Source organism: Bos mutus, chromosome X, assembly GCF_027580195.1.
Source record: "Bos mutus isolate GX-2022 chromosome X, NWIPB_WYAK_1.1, whole genome shotgun sequence".
Taxonomy (NCBI): domain Eukaryota; kingdom Metazoa; phylum Chordata; class Mammalia; order Artiodactyla; family Bovidae; genus Bos; species Bos mutus.
In genome coordinates this window covers 129,843,053-129,860,494 of record NC_091646.1, presented here as the reverse complement: position 1 = coordinate 129,860,494, position 17,442 = coordinate 129,843,053, and the positions used below count along the sequence as shown (strand labels likewise).

At 50.9% G+C, this 17,442-nt stretch overlaps 1 protein-coding gene across 4 annotated transcripts in view; it reads right to left on the bottom strand.

Moving 5' to 3' along the window:
• Positions 1–16,980, bottom strand: part of LOC102285105 (transducin beta like 1 X-linked) — a 252,846-nt gene extending 235,866 nt beyond the window's left edge. For all 4 annotated transcript variants that reach the window (XM_070366068.1, XM_070366070.1, XM_070366069.1 and 1 more), the window contains exon 1: positions 16,843–16,980. The gene's annotated coding sequence lies outside the window, so the exon portion shown is untranslated. The remainder of the gene's footprint in view (positions 1–16,842) is intronic.
• Between the last annotated feature and the right edge of the window lie 462 nt (positions 16,981–17,442).

Sequence of the window (17,442 nt, the reverse complement as noted above, 5' to 3'; positions counted from 1 at the left end):
CACCACGAAAGGCTCACCAAGAAGCTGGGACAAGAAGCTGATACATGACGCAAAGTGAAAAAGGCTAGGTAGCAAAGGCTGCGTACTGCATCATCCCACTGATAGGAAGTTTCCAGAACAGGCCGATGCACAGAGACAGAGACCACACCTGGTGGCTGCCAGGGACTGGGTGGAGAGGGGGACACGGAGAGATGCTTCATGCACGTGGGGTTTTCTCTGGACTGACAAAAATGCTCTTGAACTCAAACAGCGGTGATGGCTGCACAACTTCATAAAAATATCAGGAAAGCAGCGAGTTATACACTTTGAATGAGACACGTGCATGGTAGGTGAGTTCTATCTCAATGCTGCTGGTGCTGCTGCTGCTAAGTTGCTTCAGTCGTGTCCGACTCTGTGCGACCCCATGGACGGCAGCCCACCAGGCTTCCCCATCCCTGGGATTCTCCAGGCAAGAACACTGGAGTGGATTGCCATTTCCTTCTCCAATGCGTGAAAGTGAAAAGTAAAAGTGAAGTCACTCAGTCGTGTCTATCTCAATAGAGTTGTCATATTTAAAAAGAAATAATAAAAATTAAAAAAGAGAAGAAGGAAGAAGAAACAACCCAGAGGATATTAGCCAATGATTACGAGACACTGCAAACTTAAAAAAAAAAAATTAACCATCCTAAGGAGGTGAGTTTACTTAACAAGCCTGGAATCCTGCATACGGACTGAATCCACCAGACTGAATCCACCGTCAAGGTTCTGAAACGCACGAGCAGAGGTCAGTAACTGTGACCCGAGGTGGCTTATGGAAAGGACTAGGGCGCCAAGTGGGAAAACCTGGGGTTCGTGATCAAGTGCAGGGAGATGAATGTGCAAAAAACAACAGTTCTCAGTCCAACGAATCACTGGAAAAGACCCCGATCGATGGGAAAGACAGAAGGCAAGAGGAGAAAGAGGTGACAGAGGACGAGATGGTTGGACAGCATCACCGACTCGATGGACCTGAGTTTGAGTGAACTCAGCCTGGCGTGCTGCAGTCCACGGGGTCGCAAAGAGGTGGACACGACTGAGTGACTGAACAGCAAAGTTTTGAGTCCCCTCAACAACCCTGCTGCAGAAAACCAACGTGGTCTTAAATGGGATTTAGAGCTCTGTGTTAACTGAATCACCGCAAGCAGCCATGGACAGTCACCCAAAGGCAAAGCAAACACGGACGGCAAGCGCGAACAAAGCCCGCAGAGGCAATGACAAGCCCAACCTGAACCTACAATGTGCCCAACTCAGTTCTAGGAACGACCCAACAAGCCAACTGCCCGAAGCCAGCAGTGTGTACAGAGAGAAATTTCACTCTGACGAACATCTGGGCCATCAGAGACCCATACAGAAAACACACATTTGCGATCCAAATATAGAACATTCCATGGAAAAGCAAACACCACAGGAAATTCAAGGAGGTTGAACATTTACTTATAGACAGCAAACAATGAATCAAATGCAAAACTTCCCTTAAAGCAAACGCCACCCAGCCAAATGGGACCCGAGCTGACCTCTTCCTCTTGGGCCAGGAACTGACGAAATTAAACTTCACGAGGGACAGCTGCTTCTGTGGACCATTTCAGGTTTAAATATGAACTGGGAAGTCGTGAAAACAGACAGTCTCTGGTTTTATTCAACTAACTTCTCTGAAAACACATACAGGATGATCAAAAAGAAAAAAACACAAGGCAATTAGAACCTATTAACGATTGGGTAGATACGAGCTGTACGGAGAGAAAAAAGAAACACTTCCATGAGCTAATCTTATTCTATATTTAGTTTGAATATACTAACGTAATTAACCGGGGTTATATAATGTTGCTAAATTCAGATTCCCAATCGTAAAGCTTCACATACAATTATTTGAACTGCAATGGATTTTTGTTTCTGCGGGAAAATGAAAATAGTTCATTTTCATAACCCACGCGTCCCTAGAAGTAACGGCCTTCCTTGATAGAAATTTCGTGGATGGTAATTCACAACACTACAGATGTGTTTACATCTTCCCTCAAAGGTTAGCATTATCTAGATATTCCACATACTGCTGGCTCTTACCATTTGTCGCTTCTATTTCTCTATATTCCTGCTTCCCACACCTGTGACTGTAATGCCCCGGGAGTATACATAGATAGATCCTGGGCTTCCCTGGTGGCGCAGTATTATAAACACTCTGTCTGCCAATGCAGGAAACTCAGGTTCAATTCCTGGGTGGGGAAGATCCCCTGGAGGAGGGCATGGCAACCCACTCCAGTATTCTTGCCTGGAAAATTGCATGGACAGAGGAGCCTGGCGGGCTGTGGTCCATGGGATCGCAAAGAATCGGACACGGCTTAGGGACAAGCACATACACACAGATCTCTGCACTTCATGGGGACCTGCGGCCCACGTTTAGGAAATAAAAACAACTTTTGTACCCGTTTCTTCGAGGAATCTAAGGTTATGGTTATTCTCCGATACATCTCTGAATATTATTTAGCATAACTGGGCTCACAAATAACCAAACAAATAATTATTAGAGAGTTATCAACAACAACAACAGAAAAAAGAATCCTTTCCAAAGCTGAAGCGATTTATCGGTGCTGAGCTGACCTGTCTACAACAAGACGTTGGGTCGCCGGGACTTCCCTGACTGTCCAGTGGTTGAGAATCCACCTTCCAATGCAGGGGACAAGGGGTTCAATCCCTGGTCAGGGAAGTAAGCTCCCACACCCTGTGGAGCAACAAAACCCGTGTGCCACAGCTAGAGTGCCTGGGGATCACAACGAACACCCCTCCTGCTGAAACTAAGACCCCTCCTGGGGGAGGGTCAGGATGCGGGCAAGGCTTAAGGCATCCAGTTAAAAGCAAAATACTTTGCGTCAATATCTCTCACCTCTTAGATGATCAGGGACGGGGCAGACAAGAGTACATTCCCAAAGACTTTCATCAAATCACATTTGTTACAGGAGCTTCAAGCACTGATCTCTGGAGAGCAGAGACAAAGGGGCATAATATAGATATCAAAAATTCTACTTCCCGGGATTTCCCCGGAGGTCTACTGGCTGAGATTCCAAGCTTTCAGTGCCAAGGGCCTGCATTCTATTCCTGGTTAGGGGGGTTAAGATCCTGCAAGATACAAGGTTCAATTAAAAAAAAAAAAAAGGACAAAAAAAGTCTACTTCCTGTTTCTTCTCTGTCTCTACAGTCGGTGTCTTCTGAATATTACCATAAAAGAAACTATCTTCTGTTTTCTTTATTAGCAGATTAAATGGATCAGTTTTGTTGCTGTGCAGTTGTTCAGTCGTGTCCAACTCTTTGCAACCCCATGGACCGCAGCACGACAGGCCTCCCTGTCCATCACCAACTTCTGGAGTTTACTCAAACTTATGTCCATCGAGTCGGTGATGCCATCCAGCCATCTCATCCTCTGTCATGCCCTTCTCCTCTCGCCTTCAATCTTTCCCAGCACCAGGGTCTTTCCCAATGAGTCAGCTCTTTGGTAGCCAAAGTACTGGAGCTTCAGCTTCAGTCCTTCCATTGAACATCCACTGAATATTCCATTGATTTCCTTTAGTATGGACCGGTTTGATGGGTTTACCCAAGGACAAATGAATGTCTTGAGTGGATCCTGATGAGCCCGAATCGTATAGAACAAGAGCGTCGTCAGCTGCAGGCGTCTTGCGTGCACAGGGCTGGTTCTCTGATTTCCTGGACTCACAAAAGCTACACTGCAAACTCAGGAGCCACAACAAGAGACACAAGACTCAAACACCACAACTCACACAGAAAACCTGAAACTGACACCTCAGTCACTTCAAGCTAAACAAACACAACGGCTGCTGTGGAAACCCGGGAACTACTTGCGGTCGGCATTCCGTGCCTGCAAACCGAAGCTTCAGCCGTTCTCTGCAAACGACCTGAAGCTCAGGCAAAGATCTGAAGTGTGGAGGTGAGTCCCAGGTCTCACCTCGGCAGCCCACAGTATGGTCTGGGTTGTGAATATAACTTCTGTTATTTATTCACTCTCTGCAATGCTACCAACAAGCATCAACCAAAATGACACCTTTCTCTATTACATAGCCTCTCAAGTGATATGGAAAAAAAAAAAATATATATATATATATATATATATATATAAAAACAACCATGATGGATGAAATATGTCTTTGGGGGAAAAAAGAAAAAAACGCAATATAAACAGCCAGACCGAAGGCACACAAAGGCTTGTATAACAAGCCTGTTCCAGCGCTATCTCACATCTTGTGCAGTTGGAATCACGTCTTCCACAAAAAAAAAAAAAAAAGCCTGGTTCTTGGGAGCCCCGAGGGCATCCGTCAATGAGAGCAGCTGATTTACAGACAGAATTAAGTGATTATGAAAACACCGCGGCATTAAGAAATGCTTTAAAAAGCACAGCACAGTTGCAACGTTTCCCCATGCAACTGCAACACTTGTGTGTACACACTCACGTACACACACAGACTACATCTGTGCCCCCCTTTATTCAGGGACTTCAGTTTCTTTCCTTCATCACCTCTAAGGACCTCACCAGTGATCTCTAAGACACTTTTTCACCGTACACCTCTCAGTGAAAACCACTGAAGCATTAACCCCAACTCCTGTTAAGTATTAACTAGAGATAAGACTCAACACCCCCCCCCCCACCCGCCGACAACTTAAGCTTCTTCCTGCACTCCAGTAAATCTCACAGAGCACCTACCAGAGATGAAATTCACTTCTCAGGAGTCCACTTTGGGAATTAAAAGCGGAAACAAGGAATCTGTGTCCCCCTCGGCCCCAGCTAAATGTAGAGACTCTGGGTTTCAAGGAAACCTAGTCAGAGGCCCATGAAATTTAACAGGCGAGTTCCATTTCCATAAACTCCTCCACTTGTTCTCAGCCGGTCTACAACCATCTCTTGTCACGCCCTGGACACGCGACATCATTAATTCTCTTTGTCACCAACTTCTGGGCCGGTGCCCCTCCACCGCTCTCTCTCCTGGCAAAGCTTTTTGAAGAATTACACTTCAGATCCCTGGAAACTGTTGAAATTGGCACAGAATCATCGTGCGTCTTAGGAACACAAACCTAACGTAATTACTTTTTCCATGATCACATTAGGAGCTAAACCAAAGCATGTCTCCCAAGACTGACCTGCAACCATCAGAAACAAGCAACCGTGGTTCTGACGTTGATAACTGAATACCTGAGTCTTTAACCAACACTGAGTTGGCAGTTAAGTTTCAAGGGATTAAAATGCCCGGTAAGATTCTGTTGGGAAAAACCACCTCGGCAAGTACCCAACTTGAACCTGTCTCCTAAGTGAATCAATTCTCTGCTCAGTTGCTTTTCTGAAATTCAACATAAAACTCGGCAACCACCTGGCTAACTTTATAGATGCTGAGAATTACGTTTGCATAACCGGCACTACAGACATGAAGCAGACTCTACTTTCTCGGTTCTCATCTTCAAACGCATGTTAAGATAACAAGGGTACCTGGAAAGGCATAGTTGACCTGGCTAAGTCCAATACTTTGGCCACCTGATGCGAAGGGCTGACTCATTGGAAAAGACACTGATGCTGGGAAAGATTGAGGGCAGGAGAAGGGGATGACAGAAGATGAGATGGTTGGATGGCCATCACTGACATGATGGACATGAGTTTGAGCAAGCTCCGGGAGTTGGTGATGGACATGGAACCCTGGCGTGCTGCAGCCCATGGGGTTGCAAAGAGTCGAACACAACTGAGTCACTGAACTGAAGAATCACTCACAATACACCAGAAACAAAAATCTCTACTCAGTGACGCAGGATTTTCTCCAGTTCTCCGTCATAACTTACCAGGTCTTTCCCATATCAAAGTATTTGCTATTCCTGATTTAAGAAACAATATGGCATCACACAAACTTTTTTTGCCCACATTTCCATCTCCCAGAAAGTTTAAACTAACAGAAATGATTGCAAAGTGGATAACGGATGTTCACAGACACCTTAGAGCCGGATGACAAGGGGCAAGTCTGTAACAGTTACGAGTCCAGCTCTCCAAGACAAGAACGGCCGTCTCTGTACATGGATTGCTCCAACATGGACGAGGCTGACTCTCCGGGTCACAGAAGTCTTCAACGTCTTGGAGTAAAACAGGGAGGCTGATCGCATTGGTGGAGGAGGTGAGGGGCGGGGGGGAAACGGGTGGGGGATAGGATAGATGGGGCAGGTTGGTGGCAACTGTTCCAGAAAGCAAAGTGCTAGGGGATGGCTCAGAGAAGACAATGGCACCCCACTCCAGTACTCTTGCCTGGAAAATCCCATGGGCGGAGGAGCCTGATAGGCTGCAGTCCATGGGGTCGCGAAGAGTCGGATACAACGGATTCACTTTCACTTTTCACTTTCATGCATTGGAGAAGGAAATGGCAACCCACTCCAGTGTTCTTGCCTGGAGAATTCCAGCGACGGGGAGCCTGGTGGGCTGCCGTCTATGGGGTCGCACAGAGTCAGACACGACTGAAGCAACTTAGCAGCAGCAGCAGCAGGGGATGGCTATTCGGGGTCATCTTTGGGCTCAAGAGAAGTAAATAAAGAGATCTCTCATGCATCCTTTTTAGCATTCCAGCTACACACACCAGGACAGGAATAAATGACAGGAATTCCAGGCAAGAGACACTCTTCACAAGAATAAACACTGTGAATTTTGCCCTGAGCATCATTTCTGCGTCTTTCACAGGGTCTCGCGAGATCAGAAGACAACACCACACCTAAGAATTATTTGGAGGCAACTCACAGCCCAAAGTGTCCTCTGAAATGCTACAGGGCTTTTTTTTTTCTAAGTAGGCAACTGACTTAGCAATGTTGAGGACTGCCTATTTCAATCATGGGAAATATGACAAAGCATGACACACAGTTCTCCCAAACTGCTAGTTGATTTAAACCACCGTTAACTCAACGTTCAAAACACAAAGATCATGGCATCCAGTCCCATCACTTCATGGCAAATAGATGGGGAAATAATGGGAACAGTGACAGACTTTGTTTTCGCGGGCTCCAAAATCACTGCAGATGGTGACTGCAGCCATGAAATTAAGACACTTGCTCCTATGACCAACCTAGACAGCATGTTAAAAAGCAGAGACATCACTTTGCCAACAAAGGTCCATCTAGTCAAAGCTATGATTTCTCCAGCAGTCACGTATGGATGTGAGGGTTGAACCATAAAGAAAGCTGAGTGCCAAAGAATAGATGCTTTTGAACTGTGGTGGTGGAGAAGACTCTTGAGAGTCCCTTGGACTGCAAGGAGATCCAACCAGTCCATCCTAAAGGAAATCAGTCCTGAATATTCATTGGAAGGACTGAGGTTTAAGCTCCAATACTCCGGCCACCTGATGGGAAGAACTGACTCATTGGAAAAGACCCTGATGCTGGAAAAGATTGAGGGCGGGAGAAGGGGACGACAGAGGGTGAGATGGTTGGATGGCATCACCGACTCAACAGACATGGGTTTGGGTGCCCTCCGAAAGTAGGTGATGGACAGGGAGGCCTGGCGTGCTGCAGTCCGTGCGGTCGCAAAGAGTCGGACACGACTGAGCAACTCAACTGAACTGAAACCGTAACCTATAGTGTTTAAAAAAAAAAAAAGACAAGAGCTTCCCTGGTGGACCAACGGTTAAGAATCTGCCTTGCGATGGAAGGGAAAAGGGTTCCATCTCTGGCCAGGGAAGATCCCTCAGGCCACAGTGCAACTAAGCCCGAGGGCTACAAGCGCTGAGCCCCTGAGCTGCAACTGCCGACACCCAAGCGCCACAGAGCCCGTACTCTGCCACAAGAGACGCCACCGCAACGAGAAACTTAAGCACTGCCGTGAAGATTAGACCCTGCTCGCCGGAACAAGAGAAAGCCTGCGTGAAGCAACAAAGACCCATCACAGCCAAAAAACTGCAATCAATTAAAAAAAAAAAAAAAAGCTATCGTCAACAGTGAAGCAGGCTTCCTTTTCCATATTAGAATCCGCACACACGAGACGTTCGAGAGGCTTCACGGCTAGCTCCTTAACGCCTTCAACGCTACAGGTGAGGACACACACAGGGTCAGTGACTTCAACACAAGCCCAAGGCTGGACTCACCTGGCCAAAACATCAGGCAAAGGCTTGTCCTAAGAGAACATGCCATGTCTCACTTGATTACAGACAGTGAAATGACGACCCAAGGTAGAATGTAGGTCAGCAACCACAGAGAAACACAGCTGTAGGAATTTTATTGCTACGACAAGCGAATGCCAGCACAAGTGGGTATTTTTAGCCTGCCTTATGGCCCTGGTATTAACCCACTGGGAAAAACCACTGCCTCGAAAAGGCAAGTCCAGTTTTTGAAACTCAAGACATGAGCTACGAATATACAGGACATATTCAATGTCTCTCCACGGGACTGCTGGGAAAGTCTGAACGCGGCTCCCCAAAAAATGTCCCACCTCAACTGACCTCGCAGCAAGGACTGCCCGGCATAGGAAGAGACTAAATCTCAGGCAACTAGACCACAAGACACCTAACATTTTATCACTATGATCTCTTCAGTATTAAGAATTAAGTATTAAGAAGCTCTAAGTGTGGTTTTCCCTTGCTTTTGATCATATGCATGGTGCAGAATGATTCTCAGGAAAACACACTGGCCCAAGTGTTCAGTTAACTAGCTCAGTCACATCCATCTGACTCTGCGACCCCATGGACTGCAGCACGCCAGGCCTCCCTGTCCCATCACCAACTCCTGGAGCTTGCTCAAACTCGTGTCCATCAAGTCGGTGAGGCCATCCAACCATCTCATCCTCTGTCATCCCCTTCTCCTCCCGCCTTCAATCTTTCCCAGCATCAGGGTCTTTTCCAAGGAGTCAGCTCTTCACATGAGGTAGCCAAGGTATCGGAGTTTCAGCTTCAGCATCAGTCCTTCTGATGAATATTCAGGACTGATCTCCTTTAGGATGGACTGGTTGGATCTCCTTGCAGTCCAAGGGACTCTCAAGAGTCTTCTCCAAGACCACAGTTCAAAAGCATCAATTCTTAGGCACTCAGCTCTCTTTATGGTCCAACTCTCACATCCATACATGATTACTGGGAAAACCACAGCTTTGACTAGATGAACGTTTGTCAACAAAGTAATGTCTCTGCTTTTTAATACTCTGTCTAGGTTGGTCAGAACTTTTCTTCCAAGGAACAAGCATCTTCTAATATCATGGCGCAGTCACCATCTGCAATGATTTTGGAGCCCAAAAAAATAAAGTCTGCCACTGTTTCTACTGTTTCCCAATCTATTTGCCATGAAGTGATGCCATGATTCTAGTTTTCTGAAGGTTGAGTTTTAAACCAGCTTTTTCAATATCCTCTTTCACTTTCATCAAGAGGGTCTTCACTTCCTCTTTGCTTTCTGCCATAAAGGTGGTGTCACGTGAAGCTATTGATATTTCTTCAGCAATCTTTATTTCACTTTGTGTTTTATCCAGCCCGGAATTTAGCATGATGTACTCCTTGGAAGGAAAGTTATGACCAACCTAGACAGTATATTCAAGAGCAGAGACATTACTTTGCCCACAAAGGTCCATCTAGTCAAGGCTATGGTTTTTCCTGTGGTCATGTATGGATGTGAGAGTTGGACTGTGAAGAAGGCTGAGCGCCGAAGAATTGATGCTTTTGAACTGTGGTGTTGCAGAAGACTCTTGAGAGTCCCTTGGACTGCAAGGAGATCCAACCAGTCCATCCTAAAGGAGATCAGTCCTGAGTGTTCATTGGAAGGACTGATGTTGAAGCTGAAACTCCAATACTTTTGACCACCTTGTGCGAAGAACTGACTCATGTGAAAAGACCCTGATGTTGGGAAAGAATGATTGAAGGCGGGAGGAAAAAGGGACGACAGAAGATGAGATGGCTGGACGGCATCACCAACTCGATGGACAGGAGTCTAAGTAATCTCTGGGAGTTGATGATGGACAGGGAGGCCTAGCATGCTGCAGTCCATGGGGTCGCAGAGAGTCGGACACAACTGAGCAACTTCCCTTTCACTTTTCACCCTGATTCTGGTGGTGCTGGTTACAGACATTTCAGCAGGCAGAAATTCAAACTCCATCATATAGTAAATCTGGGAAACACAGAGAGTATATATGTGTCTATATATAGCATGTATCTGTGTGTGTGTGTGCACGAGCATATGCCAGCCCTGAAATTTAGCTCAAGAGGAGAGAAAAAGACAAGGAAAGCAAGCAGGCAATTGCTGGAGACCACCGGAACCAAGAAAGACATAGTATTCTTGTTATTATTGGATGCATCCCCAGGCACTCCCAACTTCAGAGAATAAGACATAAGCACACCGGGCTCCAAGCACGATGATAACCCTGTCTGTTAACACAACAAGCCTGAGAAATAAATTTGATTTTCTCTCTGTGTCTCTCTCTCTCGCCATGAGAAAACTAAGGCCAGGGGAGGTCACTGATATGCCCAAAGGCGACGTCAGTGCATGGTGAGCTGGCCTCAAACCAGATTTTCTTCAGAGCCCTGCCCCAAGACCCCCAGGACCCCAGGACCACCAGGACCTCACAAGGCCCCCAACCTGGGTGTGCCTGGCGCTCCCCTGGGGCTCCCAGAGGAAGGCGCTTCAGGCTGGCTCCGGGGGACCCCAGTGCACACAGGGACCAGACTCTGGGTGCCACAGCTGACCCCCACCCACCCACTGCAGGTCCACAGCCCTGCGGCTTCCCAGCCCTTGTCCACTAATCCACTAGTCACAGGAGGGGACCCAGCCTGAATCCTGCAAGTAGGGGACCCCATGCCCCCGCCCTCCGGAGCACCCCCAGCGGTGGAGGTCAGCCTCCCCCGCCCAGTCCAGGTTAACCCACACGGCCCTGGGCCCTGTGAGGGTCTGAAATCAGCAGACAGGTGCTAGGTTCCCCCCCACCCCAATAAATGCCCAAAGTCCCCAGAAGCTGACTGAGAGCGAAACCTGGGCAAATCTGCAGTGACATCAGCAAAACCCACAGGAAGGAGCCCAGCGCAGGGGTGCAAAGCCTCGAGGGCTCTGAAAAGTTGAAGACAGAGCCGGGGCTGAACTGGGGGTAAACACATTCTAGCCCCCCAAGCCCCTCCAGCTTCTGTGGTCCCCAAAGGCCATCCAGCTGGCCACCTCCTCCTGTTCACTTGTCTTCCCTTCCTTCTAAAGCATCCTAAAACGGCCTGCGAGGACCACAGCACCCAATGCCTACCTGGTCCCACCAGCCCACTGACCCCCAGACCAAAACAGGACTCAAGACTCACGGCGCTGGGTCCTTCTTTGGGGGCGGCTCTGTACCACGGAGCACCGTGAGAGGGGACTCAACATCCGTGGGCCCAGCAGGAGACCACCGTCCCCTCACCCCCCGACACATGACCACCGCAGATGTCTCCAGACGCTGCCAAACACCGTAGGGGACGAAAGTGCCTGAACTGAGGACTGCGAGTGGATGATGAGCTTCCCGCGTTCAAACGCTGAGGACACTGTTTCCATATGCAACTATCTCCTCTACCTTCACCTGCTAAAACTTTTCTCTTCAACCTGCGAGCCAAAGCTTCATGGCTCCCTTCCGCCCACCAAGAGCTAACCAGACCCATGGAAGTGGTACCCAACTTCCTGCGGAAGATAGAAATAGTCTTCCCTCTGCTTCTCTTTGTCCTCAACCTGTGAGCCAATGCTTCATGGCTCCTTTCCACCCACCAAGAGCAAACCAGACCCATGGAAGTGGTACCCAACTTTCGATGTTAAGACAGAAATAATTTCCCCTCTGTTTCCAAGTCTATGTTTGTTCCAAGTAAATTGTTTTCAATGGCTTCCACTTCACACCTGCATCCTTCCGTCTGGCAGAAGATTCCCAAGAAATATTTGATGGCGATGATCTCACACAAGAGGGCTTGCAGGAGGCCATCCCCTCTGTGAGCTTACAACCACCCTGGATCAAGTTTCTGGGGAGCACATTCGTGACCGCCTGCATTTCCCGCCACCCTTCCCCCGAGGTTTTAAACTTGCTTTCTCCCCTTCCCTTCCCTTTAAAAAAACAAGTGGACTCCGTCCGTCTGTCCCTTCACACATCCAGCTTTTCTTTTGGTTTTGACTGGTGATATGGCCAGGCCTATCCGTTTGGTCCAGCCCCATGGGAAGGATGGATGGGGGGAGAGGGCCACAGAGGGCCAGCCCCGAGGGGACAACTGGTGTCCAGTTATTTCCTTCACGCTAAAAATAGTTATGGGAAAAAAAAAAAAAAAGGTTTATCATCTTTTCCACTTAAGCATGTTTACAGAACGACTTGAGTCTTGCCTCCCGATTGAACTATATTTTTTAAGTGTCTCGGGTGCTGAGAGAGGAACAGCTTATTACTGCAGGTCACGTACTTTTCTAAAGGAGAAACAGGAGGCAACACCTGGGGGGCCTCATTTCACAGGGCAGTGCGATCGGGCTGGTCCCTGGCGCCGGTCAGACCTGGCGGTGCTCCCGGACAAGAGCTGGGCGAGGGGGCATCCCCAGAGTTGGCGTGAGGAGCCCTCCTTCCCAATAGGTCACTGAGGGAGGCTATGAATTCCTGATGCTCAGGACCTAGGGGAGATGCCTTCTCTGGGTCTGGCTTCCCCCGGCTGGAACCCATTTTGCCACTCTGCAAGCAAAATAATCGTGACTATCCCTAAGTCACCAAAGATTTGAGGTGTCTCAAAGGCTGACAGCTCTTGAGATGAAAGCAAGACTAAAGACAAATGGCACAAAGGGGCCATCTGGGAAGTCACCTCTCTCCCAGAAGCAAAACTGGGTTTCCCGCCCCCCTCCTGATTTACACATGAAATTTCTAATCCGTGGCTATTAAAAGAAAAAAAAAAAAAAAAAAGATTATGCAAAGAACACATCATAAGGAATTCACCATCCTGTGCAGAGACCGGTGTACAGGAAACGGGCACCATTCAGCCACTTGTTAAAAACACACTGACCGTTGTGAAGTCTCATCTGTAGGGAGGATTCCTTGTCAGCCTGCTTGATACAGAAGAGTTTGCCCTCAGGACGTTAAAACTTAGAACATAAACTTGGCTTGGGGTGGGGGAGAAGGGGGGGGCGTATCAGATATGTTCTCTCAATCAGCTACATGGGGCCACACTGTTAGCAATACCTTGAGACCCCAAGGGATGTTGGCCACAACAGACTCGGGCCGGCAACGTGGGGACTGGCTTTTTTCCAGAAGGGGAAACTGACGCACACCCTTTTTCCGAAGTTGAATCCTCAAGAAAACTCCAGCTTGGAGTCCCGGTTTTCTAATTCAGAAATGATCCACACCACCTCAACCTTAAAACCACAGCTGTCGATCTCACTGAAATCACTTTCCCAGGTGACTTGCTAGCTGAAATCTTTTTTAAGGTCTACGTTGGCCACCTGATGCGAAGAACTGACTCATTGGAAAAGACCCTGATGCTGGGGAAGATTGAGGCCAGGAGGAGAAGGGGACTACAGAAGTTGAGATGGTTGGATGGCATCACCGACTCGATGGACATGGGTTTGGGTGAACTGCGGGAGTTGGTGATGGACAGAGAGGCCTGGCGTGCTGCGGTTTATGGGGTCGCAAAGAGTCGGACAAGACTGAGCAACTGAACTGACTAACCAGTAACTGTCTAAAACTCTTACAGCCTCTCCCCTCCTTCCACAAGGAGCAGGCTAACTCTTTACTGGTTTCTTTACAGATCCTTACTTGTAGTAAATATAGAGTGCGTGTGTGATAAATCACTTCAGTCATGTCCAACTCTTTGCAACCCCGTGGACTGTAGCCCACCAGGCTCCTCTGACCATGCGATTCTCCAGGCAAGAATACTGGAGTGGGTTGCCATTTCCTCCCCCAGGGGATGTTCCCAACTCAGGGATCGAACTCCAGTCTCCTGCATTCCAAGCGGATTCTTCACCACTGAGCCACCAAGGAAGCCCAACTACAGAGCACCGCTCCCAAACTGGACCTTCTTCAAGTTCTATACTGGTGACCCCCAAACACATCTATTGAGTATCTGAATTATGGACAAAGCCCTGAAACAACAGAACTGGGCATTTTAGTAAAACCACCACTAATAAATGAATTTTAATCAACTGGAATCTAAATATGCCCAGGTGGGCAGTGGATACCACCCCAGATAATTAAGCTATGGGTAAAACAAGGCCACTATGATTGACCTTTCATGATTTCTGTTGAGAAATCTAGGGTTTTATATATAGAAAAAGAGAGTTCAATCTAAGATTCTGTGTGGGGGAGAAAAAGTGTGTGTTTCTGTAATTGAACAAGTTTGTCTCCAAATGGGAACATTCACCCCATGTCAACACAGGAAGACAAAATAACACCAAGCTTCAGAGCTGGGTTTCCAGAATCAATCTTCCCTCCACCATAGATGAGCAAAGTCAGTGTCTTCACAGGGCGTTAAGCGCCTGTAAAATCCTCAGCGCGTGGCATTTGAGTAACCAAAGGACGATGAATTTATCCGCGCCGGAGCAACAGTGAAAATTTACAGGCAAACTCGACGTTTTCAAAAAAACTTACACATAACGGTTCCTCCTCTCTGCTCCTGCACCATCCAATGAGTGCCGTGATCTCGGTTCCCGTTTTTATTTTTGCACATATAGCAAACGACGCTCGCAAAGCTGGCAGGACTTCAAGGTCAATGGCGGAGCAGGACGTCAGGGTGGGCTGTTTCACTAGTTCAGGCCAGACGGGGACAAAGGTTGCTTTTCCAGCAAAAGCAGTTTTACGTGTCCCCTCGGAGCTGGACTCAGGGGCTCTATACCCGTCTTTGGCCACCTAGCACTGAAACCTACAAACCTCCCACCCAGGTACATTCAGGAAGTCATCACCAGTGAGAACACTGAGGCTCCTCTGGTTCAAAGGGGGTTGACTGCACGCACTTTAACTAAAACACCCCAACATGCAGGAGGGGCAAGACTCAGGCTCCAGGGGTGAAATTTCAATGATGGGGGGGTGGTGCTGATAATACCTGGAGTGACTAAGCCCTGGAAAAAAAGCAGAGCCAACCTCCTTGCTTTGCACAGCACCAAATAAAAAACACCTTAGAGTCTTCACGGGCTGTTCCACAGGTGTGTGTTCACTTAAGGAACTTCACACGGAATGATCCTTCAGGGGCCATTTTAAGACGTGGGTCAAGGGATGGGACTTCCAGCTTTCATTTCCGGATTCGTTATCCAGCTGGGTGGTTTTCCAAGCAATCTGCAGTACATCTGAGATATCTGAACATCCCTTTCACGTGAAAAGCGTCTTCAAGTATCAATGGTTTCCATAATCACCATCTCCCCCACCCCCACCCAATCGCGTCTTTTCTAGGAATGACTAAACTTCCCAGAAGTCCTTCCACCATCTGCTACCCCCGAGGCCACCGATCAGGCTGGACTTAACCCGAGCCTCCCCCGCCATCACCACCCCCTCGCTCCCCAACCCAGACTGGAGTCCCGCCCCTCGCCTTCCAGGTTAACCCAGGGGCTCAGGCGGCGCGTCTGGATAGAAAAACATTCAAGAAGTCAGTTCAAGCCGTATGTGATAAAGCCAAGCAAGAACCCAAACCGCGACAAAAGGAATAGAGAAGACAGATTTCTATTTCCTCGGCGGTTCCACGCTACAACATCGGCGACAGGAGGGGGAAAAAAATCAACAACAACAACAACACACCTCGGACTTTTTAACTTCGTGGAATTTGCAGTGGACTCGGAGGAAGGCCAGGCTGTGCCCTAAAACCATCCCGGTCGCGGGTCTTGCCGCGCACGGGCAACGCACGTGAAGTCGCAGCGCCCGGGGGTGGGGGGGGGAGCCCTTTAGCGACCCCCAAGTGTCACAGTCCCCGGCGACCTCCGGTGGCCCCCGACCAAACGATGGCGCGCCCCACTCCATTCCGAGCACTGGCCACCCCCACCGCCGTGGGCGAGGTCCCCTCGGGAGGGTGGCGGGGTAGGGGGTGGGGAGAAGGAAGCACCGCCTGGCACGCGGATCTCGGGGCACCCCTCCCCCTAGACCAGGCGCAACAGGTCTACAGCCACCCCCCCCTCCAGGGCGCGCTCTGTAGATCGCCCAGGGACGCCCACCCCCACCCACCCAAGTGGTCCCCACCCTGTTTTCCTCGCTACGGGCCGGGCTGGGAGGGTGGGGCGCAAGTTGGGGGGAGCTCCCCACTTCCTGACAGTTTCCGCGCCGCAGAAACTGAACCGCCGCGGGCCCGCGCCGCCTCGCCCGCCACTCTGCGCCCTGCGCGCGCCGCCGCGGCGCGCCCCCCGGGGTCCCGGCCAGCGCCCCCCCCCCGGGGGGGGGGCGATGAATGGGACTCCCCTCCCCCATGGGGGGGGGTCCCCGCGGCCGCGCAGGTTCGTCCAGCCAGCCCCGGGCCCGGAAGACAAAAGCGGCACCGGGAGGGACCAACGGAGCGCTCCCTACCCCCACCCCCCTCGCCAAAACTTACCGATCACCTCCCCCTCCCCAAAACAAAGAAGCCTCCCCTTACCCCCAGCTCCAGTCTCCGCCCGCCCCTCCAACCCCCGACGCGCCGGCACCACTTTGGGGGAGCGGCCCCATCGGGGTATTGTTCAGCCTGCAGGGAGCGCGCGCAACACCCCAGCCCGATCCCCGGGGGACACTTGGGGAAGCTGGGCCCCCTCCCTCCACCGCACCCCCACCCCCCTACCAGAGACGGGGGTACCCGAGCGGGCGGCCGGCCGGCCTGACCCCCTCAGAGGGCGGGAATGAGCCGGGCCCGGGCCTCACCCCTACCCTGAGCGAGAGAAGTTTCCGCAGCGCGCCCGGCCCGGGCCGAGCCCCGCGCGCACACTTACCTCGCCCTGAGCCGCGCAACTTGTGTCCGGCGCCGCCGCTCCAAGCCTGCGCCCCGCCGGCCGCCGCCGCCGCCGCCGAGCCCGGGCCGCGCCGCGGCAGCCGAGGGCCCGGCGCCCGAAGCCGCCGCGCGCCGCCCCGGGCCGCCCCGCCCCGCGCCCGCGTCCCCGCCGCCGCCGAGTCCCCGAGACGCGCGGGCGCTGGAAAGTTTCGGGTGCCGAATGGCGGCGAGGGCGCTGCGGCGGCGGCGGCGGCGGGCGGGGGCGCGGGCGGCTCCTCGCTCCCGAGCGCGGAGGACGGGGCGGGCGGGGAGGGGGGGAAAACGGCGGCGGCGGGAGAGGGCGGGACGCGGGAGGGACCGGCGCGGCCAGTGACCTCCGCTGGGGAGCGGCCGCCGGAACGCCGACCCCGGCCGGGAGGACGGCCCTGGGCGCCGCCCCCAGCCTGCGCCCGCCCCCGCCGCCGCCGCCGCCGGGGGAGGGGAGCCCGGGGCCCCAGCGCGCTCCCCGACCCGGGACGCCCCATCGCCCTCCCCCCATCACCCTCCACAGCCCCCAGCCTGCGCCCTCCCCCACCGCCCGGGGCCCTTGCGCGCTCCCCCA